Source organism: Herpailurus yagouaroundi, unplaced genomic scaffold (assembly GCF_014898765.1).
Source record: "Herpailurus yagouaroundi ecotype Mexico unplaced genomic scaffold, PumYag 29, whole genome shotgun sequence".
In the NCBI taxonomy this organism is placed as follows: Eukaryota; Metazoa; Chordata; class Mammalia; order Carnivora; family Felidae; genus Herpailurus; species Herpailurus yagouaroundi.
In genome coordinates, this window is record NW_024412377.1 from 65,363,831 (window position 1) to 65,385,233 (window position 21,403).

Below are 21,403 nucleotides of genomic sequence, written 5' to 3' on the forward strand. Positions count from 1 at the left end.
GATCTTCCCCCAGGAAAACATATCTTATCAAAATAAGGCACATTCTGTACACTTGAAGCACTGGGTAGAGTCCCCCAGCCCCCAGGGAGCTGGAGAAGGGATTTGGAACAAAATCCAAGAACCCTCCAGAATACCCAGGGGATCCAGATCCTGGAACTGCTGAAGCATGGAACTGGGCCAGAGGAGATGCTGTTCAGTTATAGAAACTGACTCTTTCAGCATCTTAGTCCTTCCCCTGGTTGGAAGCATCCCAGACTGTGCATTTCCAACCCTGACAAAAAGCAGGGTTAAGTGGGGGGGGGGGGGGGGGGGAAAAAAACCCCCTAAACAAACCCGGAATTGGCTCCAGATTGGGCTGAGTAGTCTGCAGAGAAAAAAAACTGAAGCAAAAGGTGAGAGCAACTTTAAGTTTCTCCAGCCTCAGAGACAGTGGATATGGGGAAATCAGAACAAGACATGGGCAACTGGTAAGGTAATCTTCCCCAACTTTTGTCAAGCAACTGCAGTAAAAGAAATGTCAATAGAAGCACCTAAAAGAGGCAAAGCATTGCAGTGCCCATGGTAATAATATGGTTGTCCCCAGTTCTCATTCTAGATACTAAAGAATATACCCCATCCAGCAACAAGTCCAAATTCTTTCCTGGCAACAAGATGTGATATACAGGGGCATCTGGGTGGCTCAGGAGGTTAAGTGTCCAACTTTGGCTCAGGTCATGATCTCACAGCTTGTGAGTTCGAGCCCTGCATCAGGCTCTGTGCTGATAGCTCAGAGGCTAGAGCCTGCTTGGGACTCTATGTCTCCCTCTCTCTCTGCCCCTCCCCTGCTTACGCTCTGTCTGTCTGTCTCTCTCTCTCTCAAAAATAAGTATTAAAAAAAAAGATGTGATAAACATATTCAGCACTCACAATAGGCTAAAAGGGTACGTCAAAAATTAAGATGAACACTCAACCTAGCATGACAAAACACTTGAGGAAAACTAACATCAAAAATCACACACACACACACACACACACACACATCCCACAAAAGAGAGAAGTAACACCTAAGAAAATAGCATAGACCAGACAGAAGATGACTTGGTTCTTCTCTCCTCTGAGTGAGGGGGAGGAAACTGGCTCCGGGTGTCTAACACCTAGGCCCCAGCTTTGAAATTCGCAAGCCAAGAATTTGCCTCTTTTGTATTCTGGTTCTATTGGGACAACCTCCCTTAAGGCAGAGGATGACTCAGAGTCTAGTCAGCTGAATAGAGAGTTACATACTGGATGAAAACACATGGGTTTAAGTATCAAAATATTTTCCCAGCGCACCAAACAAAAGATTATGTTATGTATGTTACAATGTTAATGTAACAAACAGTAGAATTCAAGAGGAAAGCACTAAAAGAGACAAGTAGTGGTGTTTCATATCAATAAAAGAACAATTAACAAAAAAGTATTGAATTTTTATGTATCTCACATCAGAGTTTATGAATATGTAAAGCAAAATCTAATATAAATGTCAGACTTCCGAGTTAAGATGAATTTTCTCCCTTAATACCTAATGAAATGAGCATAAATGGTATACACACATGTCATCAACATTAGCCAAACTAGACTGGTGGCCAAGAAAATAACCTGAAGAGTCTGAAGCAAATGGAGAGATCCAACTTAGCTTAGCTCCCAGTAGCATTCCTGGTGAATTAATAAGATCCTGAAGACTCTTGCTAATGCCATCAAACCCGCAGTGATTCAACTCGAATAATAATCCATATCTCTTACCTCTTCTAAGAAGTAGCACCTATGGCTCCCAGAGAAGAATGAGGAAGGTAAATAATGGGACTGACTTTCAAACAAAAGGGAAAATTTCAGAACTACCCACTGAACTGGGAGAATGCCCCCCAAAAGAGGAAATCCAAATGGACGATAAACTTTGACAAGATTGCTTTAAATAAAGCCCGCTGATCAAAGGCCTCCAGGAACATATCCATAATAAAAAAGTTAGATTTACTTTCCCACAGCAAGGGAGAAAGTACTCCAGAGGAACCTGTAGAGGCCTCAGCAAGAGAACCTTGGAAGGAGTTTCTCATACTATTTGGACTTGTACTAGATTATTCCCTGAAAAGTCTAAGAAGTAAGGACCAGTTATGGATTGAAGGTTGTCAAAAAGTTGGGGAAATTTAGTGGCTGGATAGCTGAACAATTTTTATCTGGAAGTAGGAGGATTAAAGCAAGGCCCTGTTGTCATTGGTAAAGGAGCAGCTGTCACTCAGTTAAGTCAGAAGTAGAGGATATTTAGGGGCGCCTGGGTGGCGCAGTCGGTTAGGCGTCCGACTTCAGCCAGGTCACGATCTCGCGGTCCGTGAGTTCGAGCCCCGCGTCGGGCTCTGGGCTGATGGCTCAGAGCCTGGAGCCTGTTTCCGGTTCTGTGTCTCCCTCTCTCTCTGCCCCTCCCCCGTTCATGCTCTGTCTCTCTCTCTGTCTCAGAAATAAATAAACGTTGAAAAAAAAAATTAAAAAAAAAAAAAAAAAGAAGTAGAGGATATTTATTGTTTTTATGTCTTGTTCTAGAAATGGTCACAGAGTGGCCTTGTGTACATCTTACTTATATTCTAGTGAATTTGTTTATGTTCTTTTGAGAGCATCATGGCCTGGCTGCTAGCTGCCAGTAAGGAAGCTTTACACTTTCTCAAGATAATCTAGTGATGAGGTTCGTGAGCAAATGGCGAAGAAAGGATTCTTGAGACCTCTTTGGTGTGAAAAAGTGATTTTATTAAATCACGGGGACAGGACCCGTGGGCAGAAAGAGCTGCACAACTGGGGCTGTGAGGAGTGAATGATTATATATTTTTAGGTTTGTGGAGGGAGGGAGATAGAGATAAAGTAAGTTTCTAAGGAATTGGGAAGCAAGGCTTTCAGGACCTTGAGGGGCTGGCTGTTAAGATAAGGTTACTTTTAGTCTTTAATAAAAGCAAAAACATTAAGGCACTAAGGCAGCCATGACTTGCTTGAGGAAGGTCACGTTCTGTAGGTTTCAAGTGTCTATCAGTGAGCTGCAAGCTGTAAGGAGATTTAATTTAAGCTGCATTTCTCTTGCCTTTGTTTTCCTCATCACTAGTAGTAAGGTAAATACAAATTATAGCAACAAATATCTTTTTTCATGCATGAGATTGACAAAAATAAAAAAAGTGATAATATCTGGTGCTAAGGGAAATGTAAGGAACTAGGTTTTCTCATACATTATATAATATGAATTTTTGTAGCTTTTATTATTATTATTATGAATTTCAACCATATATAAAAGAAGACAACGGTATAATGAATTCCCATTATATCAGCTTCAGTCCACTTCTCTCCCTCTAGTAGAAACAAATTATTTCATCCATAAATATTTCAGTATGTATCTCTACCATTATCACACCTAAAAAATGCCCCCCGTTCCTTAATTTAATGAATTATCTAGTCGGTGTTCAAATTTCCAGTTGTCTTATAAATATACTCAATTTTATACTTTATTTGAATCAAGATCCAAATAAGGTCTACACACAGCTTTTTAAAGTAATATGGCATTATACATTAAAAACAAAAAATATATATACCCTCTGATCTAGGGATCCTAGTCCTAACAATCTAAGAATGAATCTGTGAGAATATTTTTTAATGTTTCTTTTTTTTTTAATTTTTTTTTAACGTTTTTATTTATTTTTGAGACAGAGAGAGAGAGCATGAATGGGGGAGGGGCAGAGAGAGAGGGAGACAGAGAATCTGGAGCAGGCTCCACACGGTCAGTGCAGAGCCCGGTGCAGGGCTACAATTCACAAACCGTGACATCGTGTCCTGAGCCAAAATCAAGAGTCAGACACTTAGCCGACTGAGCCACCTAGGTGCCCCAAGAATATTTATTGTGGCATTGTTTGTAATAACAAAAAACTTGAGAACTGGGGCACCTGGGTGGCTCAGTCGGTTGAGTCTCCGACTCTGGATTTTGGCTCAGATCATGATCTCATGGTTCATGAGATAGAGTCCCACGTCCGGCTCTGCCCTGATAGTGCAGAGCTGCTTGGGATTCTCCCTCTCCCTTCTCTCTGCCTCTCCCTCCCCCCAAAAATAAGTAAACTTAAAAACAAACTTGAAAACTTAAAAGTCCATCAATGGAGGAACCCTCTATTGATGAATAATGTGTACATCTATAGTATAGCTAACTATGTTGCTATTAAAAAAATCAAGTTGATTTTTCCAGATGACATGATATTATACATGGAAAACCCGATAGACTCCACCAAAAGTTTGCTAGAACTGATACATGAATTCAGCAAAGTCGCAGGTTACAAAATTAATGTACAGAATCAGTTGCATTTTTATACACTAATAATGAAGCAACAGAAAGACAAATAAAGAAACTGATCCCATTCACAATTGCACCAAGAATCATAAAATACCTAGGAATAAACCTAACCAAAGATGCAAAAGATCTGTATGCTGAAAACTATAGAAAGCTTATGAAGGAAATTGAAGAAGACACAAAGAAATGGAAAAACATTCCATGCTCATGGATTGGAAGAATAAATATTGTTAAAATGTTGATACTACCCAAAGCAATCTACACATTCAATGCAATCCCAATCAAAATTACACCAGCATCCTTCTCAAAGCTAGAACAAGCAATCCTAAAATTTGTATGGAACCACAAAAGACCCCGAATAGCCAAAGTAATATTGAAGAAGACCAAAGCGGGAGGCATCACAATCCCAGACTTTAGCCTCTACTACAAAGCTGTAATCATCAAGACAGCATGGCATTGGCACAAAAACAGACACATAGACCAATGGAATAGAATAGAGACTCCAGAATTGGACCCACAAATGTATGGCCAGCTAATCTTTGACAAAGCAGGAAAGAATATACGATGGAAAAAAGACAGTCTCTTTAACAAATGGTGCTGGGAGAACTGGACAGCAACATGCAGAAGAATGAAACTAGACCACTTTCTTACACCATTCACAAAAATAAACTCAAAATGCATAAAGACCTGAATGTGAGACAGGAAACCATCAAAACCCTAGAGGAGAAAGCAGGAAAAAAACCTCTCTGACCTCAGCCGCAACAATTTCTTACTTGACACATCTCCAAAGGCAAGGGAATTAAAAGCAAAAATGAACTACTGGGACCTTATGAAGAAAAAAGCTTCTTCACTGCAAAGGAAACAACCAACAAAACTAAAAGGCAACCAACAAAATGGGAAAAGATATTTGCAAACAACATATCGGACAAAGGGCTAGTATCCAAATCCATAAAGAACTCACCAAACTCCACACCTGAAAAACAAATAATCCAGTGAAGAAATGGGCAGAAAACATGAATCGACACTTCTCTAAAGAAGACATCCAAATGGCTAACAGGCACATGAAAAGATGCTCAACATCACTCCTCATCAGGGAAATACAAATCAAAACCACACTGAGATACCACCTCACGCCAGTTAGAGTGGCTAAAATCAGGAGACTAGAGATGCTGGAGAGGATATGGAGAAACAGGAACCCTCTTGCACTGTTGGTGGGAATGCAAACTGGTGCAGCCACTCTGGAAAACAGTGTGGAGGTTCCTCAAAAAATTAAAAATAGACCTACCCTATGACCCAGCAATAGCACTGCTAGGAATTTACCCAAGGGATACAGGAGTGCTGATGCATAGGGCACTTGTACCCCAATGTTTATAGCAGCACTTTCAACAATAGCCAAATTATGGAAAGAGCCTAAATGTCCATCAGCTGATGAATGGATAAAGAAATTGTGGTTTATATATATAATGGAATACTACTTGGCAATGAGAAAGAATAAAATATGGCCTTTTGTAGCAACGTGGATGGAACTGGAGAGTGTGATGCTAAGTGAAATAAGTCATACAGAGAAAGACAGGTACCATATGGTTTCACTCTTACGTGGATCCTGAGAAACTTAACAGAAGACCATGGGAGAGGGGAAGGGAAGAAAAAAAAAGAGAGAGGGAGGGAGGCAAACCATCAGAGACTCTTAAAAACTGAGAATAAACTGAGGGTTGATGGTGGGTAGGTGGGAGGGGAAAGTGGGTGATGGGCATTGAGGAGGGCACCTGTTGGGATGAGCACTGGGTGTTGTATGGAAACCAATTTGACAATAAAGTTCATATTAAAAAAAAATCAAGTTGATCTGTCCGGCTGCTCTAATGAATTAAACAAGAAAGGATGTAACTGAGAAATAGATATAATTTATGACCATACTTCTGTAAAAGTAAATGACAATTAACAATCTTTTAATATATATTTTATATATTTATTTATATGTGTATGCATGTATCTGTATATCTTTGTAAATGCTTACATAGTTATGGAGAAAAATGTGTGGACTCACATACCTACGCAAATATTGGTTACATGATGGTGGTCAAGGGAAAATGCATGAAGCAACAGAAAATCAGAATAAAAACAGATTGGGGTGCCTGTGTGGCTCAGTCAGTTAAGCATCTGACTCAGGTCACAAACTCCCCACATGTGGTCATATGAGGTCACATGAGGTCACATGTGGCTCAGGTCACAAACTCCCCATTCATGTTTGAGCCCTGCATCAGGCTCTGTGCTGACAGCTCAGAGCCTGGAGCCTGCTTTGGATTCTGTGTCTCCCGCTCTCTCTGACCCTCCCCTGCTTGCACTCTGTCGTCTCTCTCTCAAAAATAAATAAACATTAAGAATAAAAACAGATGAACAAAATGGAAAATAATTATGGTATATGTTAAATGAAATGTAAAATTCAAAACTCTAGCTATAACATTGTTGTAAATATGTAAAACTGAATATACTTGTGGAGGTAACAAAGACAATAGAAAATTTATTTTTTTTTAATTAAAAAAATTTTTTTTCAACGTTTTTATTTATTTTTGGGACAGAGAGAGACAGAGCATGAACGGGGGAGGGGCAGAGAGAGAGGGAGACACAGAATCGGAAACAGGCTCCAGGCTCCGAGCCATCAGCCCAGAGCCTGACGCGGGGCTCGAACTCACGGACCGCGAGATCGTGACCTGGCTGAAGTCGGACGCTTAACCGACTGCGCCACCCAGGCGCCCCATGACAATAGAAAATTTAAATGGCAGATTTTTTTCTTGGATTGTTTTCAAAAGAAAGTAACACTGGAGGGGTGCCTGAGTGACTCAGTTAAGCGTCTGACTTCGGCTCAGGTCATGACCTCTCATTTGTGAGCTGGAGCCCCACATCAGGCTCTGCGCTGACAGCTCAAAACCTGGAGCCTGCTTCGGATTCTGTATCTCCCTCTCTCTCTGCCCCTTGCCTAATCATGTTCTCTCTTTCAATCTCTCTCTCTCTCTCTCAAAAATAAACATTAAAAAAAAAGTAACACTGGTAAAAAAAAAAAGAAATAGATTAACATTATTAACATTATATGTGTATATATATATATTCATAATAAATGCATATTAGAACAAAAAATGAGAGCAAACCAATTTTTGCCTATTTGATTTTGTCTGTCAAAAATATGAATGCACAAAATGTCTGTTCAGGTAATAATATTGCACAAAGTGGTGAGAATAACTTCACTTCTTAACTTTGCAGATACCAAGGCAGACCTCATACTGCCCAAGTAATCCTGGAATGCCTGGTTTAACGTAGTGTTACCTAATAACCCCTGTAAAACTAAGGTTGGCATTGTGGTCATTAATGCAATTTGGCCTGAACTGGTATCCTAGTCCAATTATAACTCCAATCAGAAATGTAAATTTCTTTGCTCTGTATTTTCTACTACACTACCTGCTAATGAAAAAGTTATTAGGTACAAAGACAAGATTTATGCAATTCATGCTCCCCCAAATCACTTCCTAAATTATCCTAATTTAATGGATTGCTTTGTGCACAGCTTCTCTTGAACTCAGCTTGAACTTGGGTTCTTAAACTGAACCAGTCCTATAGATAACCTTATTCAAGTCTCCCACTACTTTCCTCCAATCAATTTAAATTCATAAATTACCTTAATGCCAAATGTTCCTTTAAACCATGTGCACCACCCAGATAATTGTAAACAGAAATGTAAAGCCAACATTAAAATTGCATGGCCATGCAATGATTCAAAATGTGCTTATGATTATGTTTGAATACTATTATTTCACTTGAAAATGACATTTTTTTCTTTTTTTCCTTCCAGAGAATTTGCAGACGCCCAGGAGGCCCCAAATAGCAAAGGAGATTCAGGATTTTAAGAAACTCATTGATGAAAGCAGCTAGGATGATAACATCACCAATTAGCCTTTTAGTTCAATTCTAATTTAGAGCAGATTAGCCTTGCAATCAGGATCTCCTATTTAGTGCCTCTTTCTTTGCTCCCACTCCCTAACTTGGACTATTCCCCCATCAAACAATGCTATTTTGAAAGTTTTGACAAGGAATTGGGCTTTAAACCAGCAATTCTACTTCTGGAAATCTAACTTAAAGACATATTTTATTCAGAGCATAAAGTTGCAAGTACATGAAGCTTGAAACTGTAGTGTGATATTCTAAACATTCTAACTGTTCATTATTAGGTAATTAGTTGAATAAGTTATCCAAGCAATGCAATACCTTGCTCAATAAATGTTATCTATTCACACAAATTCTAGTGACAGTTATTAAAAAAGTTGAACAGCCTAGGAGGAAAAAAATACAGTGAATGTATGAACAGTTTCAAGGAAAAAACTACAAACAGCCAACGAACATTTCAAAACTATCTCAACTTCATTCGTAATAAAGTAAATGCAAATCAGAACAAGATAATAATTTTAATTTATTTGATTGGCAACACCTAAAAAGCCTGATAACTAACGCTTGTGGAATTTTAGGAAACAAGCACTCTCAAACACTTTTGTTGTAATGGTATTTGGTGTAACCGTTCTGGATGATGATTTGGCGATTTCTACCAACATGTAAAACACATACACCCTGTAATCCAATCCCCAGTGCTTAAGATTTTCTCTATGGATATGCTGGCAGGACTTGTTAAGATAAGTACAAAGATGTTTTTGCAACATTATTGATAATAGTAGAATCAAAACTGCATAATAAACAAGCAAAACCCTGGAAACAATCAGAATATCCATCACAGGGAACTAAGTAGATTATGGCACATCCTAACAAATGACTTTTTACGCAGCTGTTCAAAAGATACATTTACCTTGCAGTTAAGGAATGATCCCCCAAATACAACAAACAAAACAAAAAAGCAACGTAAATAACTCTATATAGTGATATGTTTTGTATTTAAAAAAAAAACCCAAAAATTAGAAAGAGAAATACATATATGTAAGTGATTTTGCATGTTTTGAAGGATTCACTAGAAATTAAAGGCATTTAGCCTTGGGAAGAATAAACGAGGAAAGTGTGGGTGGCTCTCAACTTTCACTTTTTATTTTGTAACTTTTTGTAGCATGAATTTCCTAATCTCACAGATGTGTTTTTAATTTTACAAACTGTTCAGTGTAGGCTATCAGGGTTGAGAGAATGTGATACACTTTTTTGTTTCTTTGTGCTTTTCTATTAAATAAGAAAACAATGTCATACTATTTTTAAAATATTATGAGCCAGTAAAATGGATAATGTGAATCTATATCCACTGCCATAGAAAACTTTAAGGACATATTTTTTTAAGAAAGCCAATTGCAATACAATGTGCATAGTATGATCCTATTTGTCTAAAATTGTGTGGTTTGCACCTGTGGGTATTCACCATTCAGAGATGTCTAGAAAAGTTATCAAAGTGTGATGTGGTTGCACATTGTTTTATAACCATGTTAAATTGCTTTAATTTTCTCAAAATGAGGATGTATCATCCTTAAACATAGAGGATAAAACAAAATTTTTATAAAGATTTGGCCCTACTTGATATCTCAGCAAATTAGAAACAGGGATGGAAAAGGGGAAAAGATAAGAAAATTATTTAAATAAAGTTATGTATTTAGTAGGCAGCACTGAGGGGCTGCCTACTAAAGCAGTCCAGTGGAAAAGCTAGGAGTGACCTGAAACTGGGAGTTTATACCTGGAGTCCATCAGGAAGGACGTAGTGTTCTCTAAGGCATGGGAGAAATCTGAGCTGGCTAGCTGTGGGATAACAAAAGCAGCTGTGTAGGCACTGACCCTGCCATATTGTGGGAGATGCAGGAGAGAAGCATCAAAGGAAAAGACTTCAAAAGGGAAGGGCTGGAGAAGGTGCAAGGCCTTAGGACATGTTTACGCAGCCATTAACATTGTCCAGGGCCTGATGTCCCTTCACACCTAACCCTTCCTAGTGTTGTAGACACCAATTAACTCAAAATTCAACCTTGGAAACCTAAACCATTAAATTGATTAACACACTTGCTTAGCTGACTTTATGCACATAGTCGTTAGCAATTATCCTAACAAAAAGAAGCTCCATTCTAGAGTTGGGGCCTCATTCCTACTCAAGTATGAGGACTTTCACTTAACTGCATTTTGTTTGCGGACTCATCTTTTGCGACTCTGGCCATATTCCCTGAAACACCATTTAATGAAAAAAAGAAAAATGAGAGAAAAACACAACTTTTTAAAAAATGTATATCCAGGGGCGCCTGGGTGGCTCAGTTGGTTAAGCGTCCGACTTCGGCTCAGGTCATGATCTCACGGTCTGTGAGTTCAAGCCCCGCGTCAGGCTCTGGGCTGATGGCTCAGAGCCTGGAGCCTGTTTCGGATTCTGTGTCTCCCTCTCCCTCTGCCCCTTCCCCGCTCATGCTCTGTCTCTCTCTGTCTCAAAAATAAATAAAAACATTTAAAAATGTATATCCACACACAAAAAAATCCCCATTAATAAGGCAGAAAGTCCTACTGCTTAGAACATTTTTACTGCAAGTGATGGTTTCAAATCTCCATGCCAAGGCAGACATGTTCTTTGGCTAAAGCTAAAAATAAAAGTCATTTTGCTAAGTAAATATAAATCCAGGCAAATATACAGAAAAACTCTAGAGGAGAAAACACAAAACAATGAAGAGGGGAATTGGGATCAGGATAGTGGACGTGGTCAAAGGGGCCTCTGATGTTGTCCATAATGTTTTGATTTTTTAATAAAAGGAAAATATTCACATATATATATATTGGGGTAAAATATACATAAAATTTACTATTCTAACCATTTGTAAGTGCAGAATACAATGGAATTAACATACAGTCACAATATTGTGCAGCCATCACACTATCCGTCTCTAGAACTTTTCCGTCTTCCCAACAGAAACTCTGTACCTATTGAATAGCACCCATTCTCCCTTCCCCCCAGCCCCTGATAACTCCATTCTCTTTTCTATTTCTATGAATTTGCCTGTCTAAGTAACTTATATAAGTAGACTCATACAATATTTGTCCTTTTGCAACTGGCTTGTTTCATTTAGCATGGTGTCCTCAAGTTTCCTCCATGTTATATCTTTTGTCATGATTTCCATCCTTTTTAAGTCTGAATAGAATTCTATTTTGATTATCCCTTCACCTGTTAATGGACAGAGGTCATTTCTACCTGTGTCTCTATCATGAATACTGTTGCTATGAAGATACATGGATAAGTATCTATTTGTGTCCCTGCTTTCAGTGCTTTTGGGTAAAGGAATAGAATTTCTGGATCATATGGTAATTCTATGTCTAACTTTTTGAGGAACTGCCAAAATGTTGTCCACAGCAGCTGCACCATTTTACATTCCTACCACCAATGAGCAAGGGTTCCAATTTCTCCACATCCTCGCCAAAACTTGTTTTCCATTTTATTTTAATAACAGTCATCATAATGGGTGTGAAATGGTTTTGATTTACATGTTCACATATTTTTTCATATATAAGTTTTCAATTAAAAATTACTCTTGATCAATGAAAAGAGAAACTGGCTCTTTTTTTTTTTTTTCAACTTTTATTTATTTTTGGGACAGAGAGAGACAGAGCATGAACGGGGGAGGGGCAGAGAGAGAGGGAGACACAGAATTGGAAACAGGCTCCAGGCTCTGAGCCATCAGCCCAGAGCCCGACGCGGGGCTCAAACTCACAGACCGCGAGATCGTGACCTGGCTGAAGTCGGACGCTTAACCGACTGCGCCACCCAGGCGCCCCTAAACTGGCTCTTTAAAAGAATTAACAAAATTGATAAACCACTAGCCAGTTTGATCAAAAAGAAAAAGGAAAGGACCCAAATAAATAAAATCAAGAATGAAAGAGGAGAGGCCACAACCAACACAGCAGAAATAAAAACAATAATAAGAGAATATTATGAGCAATTATACGCCAATAAAATGGGTAATCTGGAAGAAATGGACAAATTCCTAGAAACATATATGCTACCAAACTGAAACAGGAAGAAATAGAAAATTGGAACAGACCCATAACCAGTAAGGAAATCGAATTAATAATCAAAAGTCTACCAAAAAACAAGAGTCTAGGGCCAGATGGCTTTCCAGGGGAATTCTATCAAACATTTAAGGAAGAGTTAACACCTGTTCTCTTGAAGCTATTCCAAAAAATAGAAATGGAAGGAAAATTTCCAAACTCTTTCTATGAAGCCAGCATAACCTTGATTCCAAAACCAGACAAAGACCCCACTAAAAAGGAGAACTATAAACCAATTTCCCTGATGAACATGGATGTAAAAATCCTCAACAAGATATTACCCAATCAGATCCAAGAATACATTAAAAAAATTATTCACCACGACCAAGCGGGATTTATGCCTGGGATGCAGGGCTAGTTCAATATCCGCAAAACAATTAACGTGATTCATCACATCAATAAAAGAAAGGACAAGAACCACATGATCCTCTCAATAGATGCAGAGAAAGCATTTGACAAAACACAGCATCCTTTCTTGATAAAAACCCTCAAGAAAGTAGGGATAGAAGGAGCATACCTCGAGATCATAAAAGCCATATATGAATGACCCAACGCTAATATCATCCTCAATGGTGAAAAACTGACAGCTTTTCCCCTAAGGTCAGGAACAAGACAGGGATGTCCACTCTCGCCACTGTTATTCAACATAGTATTGGAAGTCAGCCTCAGCAATCAGACAACACAAAGAAATAAAAGGCATCCAAATCGGCCAGGAGGAGGTCAAACTTTCACTCTTCACAGATGACATGATACTCTATATGGAAAACCCAAAAGATTCCACCTAAAAACTGCTAGAATTGATTCATAAATTCAGCAATGTTGCAGGATATAATATCAATGCACAGAAATCAATTGCATTCCTATACACCAACAATGAAGCAACAGAAAGAGAAATCAAGGAATCGATCCCATTTACAGTTGCACAAAAAACCATAAAATACCTAGGAATAAATCTAACTGAATAGGTGAAAAATCTAGACACTGAAAACTATAGAAACCTTATGAAAGAAATTGAAGAAGACACCAAAAAATGGGAAAAGATTCCATGCTCCTGGATAGGAAGAACAAATATTGTTAAAATGTTGATATTACCCAAAGCAATCTACATATTCAATGCAGCCTTATCAAAGTAACACCAACATTCTTCACAGAGCTAGAACAAATAATCCTAAAATTTGTATGGAACTAGAAAAGACCCCGAATAGCCAAAGCGATCTTGAAAAAGAAAACCAAGGCAGGAGGCATCACAATCCCAGACTTCAATCTATACTACAAAGCTGTAATCATCAAGACAGTATGGTACTGGCACAAGAACAGACACTCAGATCAATGGAACACAATACAGAACACAGAAATGGACCCACAAACATATGGCCAACTAATCTTTGACAAAGCAGGAAAGAATATCCAATGGAATAAAGACAATCTCTTCAGCAAGTGGTGCTGGGAAAACTGGACAGAAACCTGCAGAAAGATGAACCTGGACCACTTTCTTACACCATACACAAAAATAAACTCAAAATGGATGAAAGACCTAAATGTAAGACAGGAAGCCATCAAAATCCTCAAGGAGAAAGCAGGCAAAAACCTCTTTGATCTGGCCAGAGCAACTTCTTACTCAACACGTCTCCGGAGGCAAGGGAAAGCAAAAATGAACTACTGGGACCTCATCAAAATAATAAGTTTCTGCACAGCGAAGGAAACAATCAGCAAAACTAAAAGGCAACCGATAGAATGGGAGAAGATATTTGCAAATGATATATCAGATAAAGGGCTAGTATCCAAAATCTATAAAGAACTTCTCAAACTCAACACCCAAAAAAACAAATAATCCAGTGAAGAAATGGGCAAAAGACATGAATAGACACTTCTCCGAAGAAGACATCCAGATGGCCAACCAACACATGAAAAAACACTCAACATCACTCATCATCAGGGAAATACAAATCAAAACCACATGAGATACAACCTCCCACCTGTCAGAATGGCTCACATTAACAACTCAGGCAACAACAGATGTTGGCGAGGATGTGGAGAAAGAGGAACTCTTTTGCATTGTTGGTGGGAATGCAAGCTGGTGCAGCCACTCTGGAAAACAGTGTGGAGGTTCCTCAAAAAACTAAAAATAGAACTACCCTACGACCCAGCAATTGCACTACCAGGCATTTATCCACAGGATACAGGTGTGCTGTTTCGAAGGGACACATGCACCCCCATGTTTACAGCAGCACTATCAATAATAGCCAAAGTATGGAAAGAGCCCAAATGTCCATCGATGGATGAATGGATAAAGAACATGTGGTGTATATATGTACAATGGAGTATTACTCGGCAATCAAAAAGAATGAAATCTTGCCATTTGCAACTACGTGGATGGAACTGGAGGGTATTATGCTAAGTGAAATCAGTCAGAGAAAGACAAAAATCGTATGAATTCACTCATATAAGAACTTTAAGAGATAAAACAGATGAATATAAGAGAAGGGAAACAAAAACAATATAAAAACAGGGAGGGGGACAAAACAGAAGAGACTCATAAATATGGAGAACAAACTGAGGGTTACTGTGGGAGGTGGGATGGGCTAAATGGGTAAGGGGCATTAAGGAATCTTCTCCTGAAATCATTGTTTCACTATATGCTAATTTGGATGTAAATTTTAAAAAATAAAAAATAAAATAAAATAAAAAAGTTTCAGTGCAGATTAGACTGACTGAATGAAGAACTTTCTTTTTTGAATCAGGATTATTGTAGACTGGTCATATACGTATGTTATTCAGAAGTTTTAAATACATAAGTGATCAGATTTGGCAAAAATAATCTACACGAGATGTATGAGAGCGACTGCAGCAAACTCTTCTAGGCAGCCCCCCAAATAAATAAATAAATAAACAAATAAACATTTTTTTAAAAAATAAATATTTTTCAAAAGAAAGTAAGAGATTGAGATTTGTTTTCTTCATTCACAAAGTAGGACTGCTCAGCTCTGTGAGAACAGAGGCCATGACTCTCTTGCTTACTGTTTCATCCCCAGCCCCTAACAAGGTGCCTGACACCCAACAGGCACTCAATACATCCTTCCATCCAAAACTAGAGTCCTCCTGTGAAACCCTTCATAAGCTGAAATGGCATAAACCAAAGAAGCAATTTCCATTCATTTATATGGAATTTTTTGTGTTTCCAGACCCCAAAAATAACCTCTCTTAGGCTCTTCCCTTACCTTAGGACACATCTTGCTAACAGCTGCACAAAATAAACTGAGATACAGCACAGATGCTCACAGACACAGTTCAAAGCTACAGTGGCTCGCTGCTGAGATGCTGAGTGGAGATCCTGGTAAAGGAGCTGGGCAGGGCCGCTCTCACTGCTTGGGGTGCAAGCTGCCTTAGGGCTGGCTGCAAAATAAATGCTGGACACTTTTCAATGCCTTTTTTCATAAGGGTGAAAATCCTCTTCAGATTTCTTTTGGTTACCAAAAACAGATACTAATGTTAAGTCTTTCATAAAAGCAAAGTGGTATAATGTGGAACTTTCAGAAAAGTGGGAGATACCTATACAGTAATCATTGGATGAATAAATGACTGCGTTAGCCTCTCAGTTTACAAGGGATTAATGTATTATTTAAGGGGAATAACTCTATTAAGAAGTATCACCTTGAAAAATACACACACACACACACACACACACACACATATTATTCAGCCATAAAAAAAAAAGGAAATCCTTCTTGTTTGCAACAACGTGGATGGACCTTGAGAGCATTATGCTAAGGAAAATAATTCAGGAAAAGACAAATACTCTATGATCTCACTTATATGTGGAATCTAAAACATTAAACTTATAGAAACAAAGAGGAGGGTGGTGGTTGCCAGGGTTGGGAGGGGGTAAAGGGGAGCTATTAATCAAACAGTCCAAACTTTCAGTTTTAAGATGAATAAGTTCTGGGCATCTAATGTACAGCATGATGACCATAGTTAATAATACTGTATTGTATACTTGAAAGTTGCTATGAGAGCAAAGCTTTAATGTTCTCACCATACCAACAACAAAACCGTAGTTATGTGAGGTAAAGGATGTGTTAACCAACCTTATTGTGGTAAATATTTCAAACATATGTATGTATCAAAATATCACATTGTACTTCTTAAACTTACACAGTGTTATGTGTCAACTATATCTCAATAAATCTGGAAAAAAATAAGACAAATCTCCCAGAAAAAAAAGAAAAGAAAAACACACAAAGATACTAGCTTGTGAAAAACTATGATTTTAGAAGCCTTGGGTAAACAGAGTATTTCAAGACAGATCCAGGATGACCAAGAAAACATAAGTGACACTACTTACAGTTTTAAGAAAAGCAACTTCAGGGCTGGTATTCTTCCATCTGGGTTTTCAGATAAGGACAAGGCATTTTTCAAGTGTACTCTTATTACACAACCAGGGCCCCTGTGTTTCCTGACTTTCAGGCAGGATGGCTGATGAGAAAGATACATACAATCAGAACACCGTTGTACCCTTAAAGTCATATCACTATGCTTAAAAGTTAGTTACTAATATTAACCACTTTATTATAAATTCTGCAACAAAAGTAGAATTTAAATTTTTCTCCAATTAGTTCATATATCCAGATGAATATTGTAGTTAGCAACCATCCATTAATTCTCCCTAGCTAAAGAAGATGGGGTCATTCAACTTGTTCTCCCCATTCCCTTACCACAAGTTGAAAGTGCAGCAAACTATTCTTCTTCCCATTCCCCAAGCTGAGAACTTGTCTGAAAGTTACTGAACCATGACTTGAACAAGCCCCTGATGTCCTTGGGTGCGAAGGAAGGGAGAAGAGAGCTAACGTGGGCTTAGATAAAGGCCATCAGGATGAGAGCTGCCTGCATTTCTTTCCTTCCTGATTTAAGCATGCAAAATCTCCATGTGTGAGTCTCCTAGAGAGCACAGAAGATGGCTGAGCCTCAAGGCTCTTGCTGGCACTCCCCAAGAAGCCCCTCCAGACAAGGATCCCCGAACAACAAGGATCCCCCAACAGGCTTACAGGTTAGATTGCCCCTGGTAGGGACTGATGGGGATGTCTGGGAGAAAGAGGTTGAAACTGACTTCTCCTAGGTTAGGATGTACACAGAGCAGGCCCCAGGGAGCAACCATGTGCCCTGTCCAAGTAAGAGAGCTAGCCTCTGTACTCCCCACACATTGGGAGAACTATTATTGAAACAGCAACAACCAGCAGAAAAAGAGCAAACAATTCTTTCTGGACAGTCTTGCAGAGAATATTCTCTCTCCCTCTTCCTCATTCCTACTTGGGAGGAACAAGAGTCAAGGGTACAGAAGGGGACATTACCACCCTCTCCACGAGGAGCTGTTGTAACCACAAGTCTACCTGCACCCGGAGAATGGTAAGAGCTATAAATTAAATATGAGATTAAAGACTTTAAATGGACAAGCCTAAGTCATAATGCTTGGAATGGGACCAGAACAGGATATTTTTTTAAAAAAGTCTTTTAATGTTTATTTATTCTGAGACAGAGAGAGAGAGCATGTGCAGAGGAGAGGCAGAGAGAGAGGGAGAGAGAGAATCCCAACCAGGCAGAGCCCGATGCGGGGCTCAATGTCACGAACCATGAGATCATTACCTGAATTGAAATCAAGAGTCACTTAACCGACTGAGCCACATAGGCACCCCCAGAATAGACTATTTTTTAAGGGAATTCACTATCTAGAGAACAAGAGGATTTCTACAGACAGTGGTGATGGTTACTGGAGAAACAATAAAATTATTTTATATTTATATCTCACAAGTTACATCTCACAAGTATATCACAAACTGGTTATATACTTGTCATAATTTATAATTATTTACTAGCTTATTGTCTGCTTTCTCCACAAAGTATAATCACCATAAACCAGAGACCATGTCTACCTTGTTCACTATTGTTTCAAAAGTGTCACTGTGTTGTGACAGAGTGGGTAAGAATATAAGTGGAACAAGATTGATCATTCTTGAAGCTGGATGATGGGCACACAGGGTTCATCATAATCTTCACTCTCCTTTTTTTAAAACGTTATAAAATCATAATTCACTTTCTTAATTTTAAATTTTTTCTCAATATAATATGAAAACATTCAAATTTACATAAAAGTTAAAGTATCATGTAGATTTGACAATGTTAACATTTTGTTATATTTGCTTTATCCACATTTATCCATTCATCTATTATCACATTCATCTATTTTATTTTTGATGCATCTCAAAATAACTTTAGACATCAGTACGCTTCGTCCCTTAACACTGTAACATGCATATCATAGAGTTCAAAATTTTTTCCCTTCCTTTTTTTGGGGGGGGGGTAAAAATTACTTATGGTGAAATCATATGTTTACTATATATAAATATAATGTTTATATAATTTACAAAAATATATTTTTTACATTTAAAAGTTTATAGTGCTATATTTGTGCTCCCCCCAAAAAACTCTAACCCCCAATATGATGGTACTTGGATATGGGGCCTTTGAAAGGTAATTAAGGTTAGATTAGACATGTAGATTGGGCCCTCATGCTGGGATTAGTGGCCTTATAGGAGGAAGAAATCTCTCTCTTCTCTCTCTCTCTCCTTTTCCTTCTCTGCCTCCCTTCCTCTCTCTCCTCTCTCCCTCTCCTTGTCTCCCTCCTTCCCTCTCTCCTTTGCTCCTTCTTTTCTTCCTCCCTCCTTTCCTCCCTCTCTCCCTCTCTCTCAGCATACACCCACTGCGGAAAGACCATGTGAGGCTGTAAAAAAAAAATCTGCAACCTAAACAGAGAGGTTTCACCAGAAACCTTGATCTTTGACTTCCCAGCCTCTAGAACTGTAAGAAAAGAAATTTCTATTGTTTAAGTAACCCAGGCCATGGTATTTTGTTAATATGGTGGCGACTAAGACACAGTGTTATTAGGAAGCCACTAAAGGGGGCTTGATTACAAACTCTCTTAAAGATCACTTTGGATGTGGAAAAGGAATGAAAAGAAGGCAAGAATACATTCAGGAAGACTAAATAGGTGACTACTAAAGCAGACTGGGCCAGAGGTGACCTTAGCTTGCCTAGAAGGATCCCAGAAGAGGCCAAAAGAAGCAAACGGGCACGAAAAATATTTAGGAGATAAAAGAGACAGGACTTGTTGGTGAGAAAGAGGTAGAAATCAAGCATAATGCTCAGATTTCTCACTTGAGCAATTGCTGGCTGGTAGTACCACCACTCACTAAGATAGGGAACAGAGAAGAAGAAGCAGGCTTTTTTTGAGGGGACAGGGGTTCGGTTTTAATTCATTCAATATACACGCAAGGCTGGAGATAAGCCTGTGGGAGCTGTCCACATCAAAGTTACCCTTACAGCCATGTTGACACTGTGTAGGGAGAGTGCGTGAAGGTGGCCTCTGTTAGAACTCTGAAGAACATCAAGATTCAAGGATGGGGCGCCTGGGTGGCTCAGTCAGTGAAGCGTCTGACTTTGCTCAGGTCATGATCTCACGGTTTGTGGGTTTGAGCCCCACATTGGGCTCTGTGCTAACAGATCAGAGCCTGGAGCCTGCTTCAGATTCTGTGTCTCCTCCTCTCTCTGCCCTTCACATGCTCATGTTCTGTCTCTGTCAATAATAAGTAAATGTTAAAAAAAAATTAAAAATAAGATTCAAGGAGTGAGTAGAGGAGCAGGAGTCATCTAGGAAGACTGAAAAGAAGTGGTCAGAGAGGTGCAGCGTCACAGAAGCTTAGAGAAGACAGTGTTTCAAGAAGCAGGGAGTCAAATAAACCGAATGTTTAATGGCATTTGGTGAAGACAACTTAATGAATCCCCTCACAAGTGGGATGATTTTCGCCATTCAACCAGAACTTCTGAAATGCATTCGCAGCAGACTCCCTGCCCACCAGACCAGTGGTTTTCAACACACGGTGCCCGGACCAGCAGCATCAACGATATCTGGGAACTTTTCAGAAATATAAATTCAGAGCCTCATGCCTCGTACCCCAGAATTACAAACTCCGGGGTGGGGCCCAACAATCTGTGTTTGAACACGTCTTCTTGGTGATTGTGATGTTCACTGAAGTTTGAGAATCACTGCTCTAGACAGTGCTTATCAGGTAGCATCTGATAACCATTCCTTTGGAAATCAATCCCTCTTCTGAGAAATACGTTTTCCCATTGGCTCTGTCAACCCATATTAGCAAGTTGCGGGAGCATGAGCAACAGGATTTTGTCAATACCCAACATTTATCGTAACACAGATCCTCCCCATCTTGACTTGTTCCTGCCCTACAACCGGCCACCTACCTACCACTTCTCCCTCTACCGGGTATATCTTTTTATCTTTATAACTTGGCTCATTCATAACATCTCATTTTTCCTGGCGGGAGCCATCTCAGGGCTTCTCTTTGTACATTTTTTTCAAGTTTCTGATCCTGCTACCAACTGCCCAAGTTTCTGAATCTCACAGTTTAAATGCCTGCGTGACCCAGATTGTTGGTAAAACTGCCAGTTGGTACAATTTAGGAGTAATTTGGCATCATTTATCGAAACAGCAGAAACATCCCCTCTGACCCAGTAATTCCACTTCTAGGCATTTATCTCACAGTCGTACTGGCACCTGTTTACAAGGGAGCGGGGGTGGTCTCTGCCCCCTCAGCCACAGGCCAGGCCACCTACCCTCAGTCAGTGGGGGGCCCTCCAGCCAATCTGTTGCAGGCCAGGTCCTCAAGGGCCTCTCTCCTGGGCAGTCAGTGGGCTCGAGCTCAGTCAGAGGCCTGCCTGTTCACACCTCACTTCACACTTGGGTCAGTTGGAAACAGCTGGGGAAGCCCTCGCAGCCTCAGCGTCTCGCACGCCCGCCCGCAACACCGGCCCAAGCCGGCTGCGACTTGATTTTCTCTCTCTCTTTTTTTTCTTCCCCAGGAAGGGAAGATAAGTTTCCCCGCCAAGCACAGCGCCCGCGGGGCCAGAGCCGGACCCGCCCGCCCCCCCCCCCCCCGCTGGCGGTGGCGAGCGGCGGGCGGCGGGCGGGTCCGGCTCTGG

The 21,403-nt window shown here is 39.6% G+C and overlaps 1 long non-coding RNA gene across 1 annotated transcript in view; it reads right to left on the bottom strand.

Annotated features, from left to right (window-relative positions):
- Positions 1-21,348, bottom strand: part of LOC121011358 (uncharacterized) — a 71,272-nt gene extending 49,924 nt beyond the window's left edge. The window contains exons 1-2 of the long non-coding RNA XR_005781574.1: positions 21,038-21,348; positions 16,701-16,831 (exon numbers count right to left, since the gene is read on the bottom strand). This is a non-coding gene — a long non-coding RNA (uncharacterized LOC121011358). The remainder of the gene's footprint in view (positions 1-16,700; positions 16,832-21,037) is intronic.
- Positions 21,349-21,403: the final 55 nt, after the last annotated feature.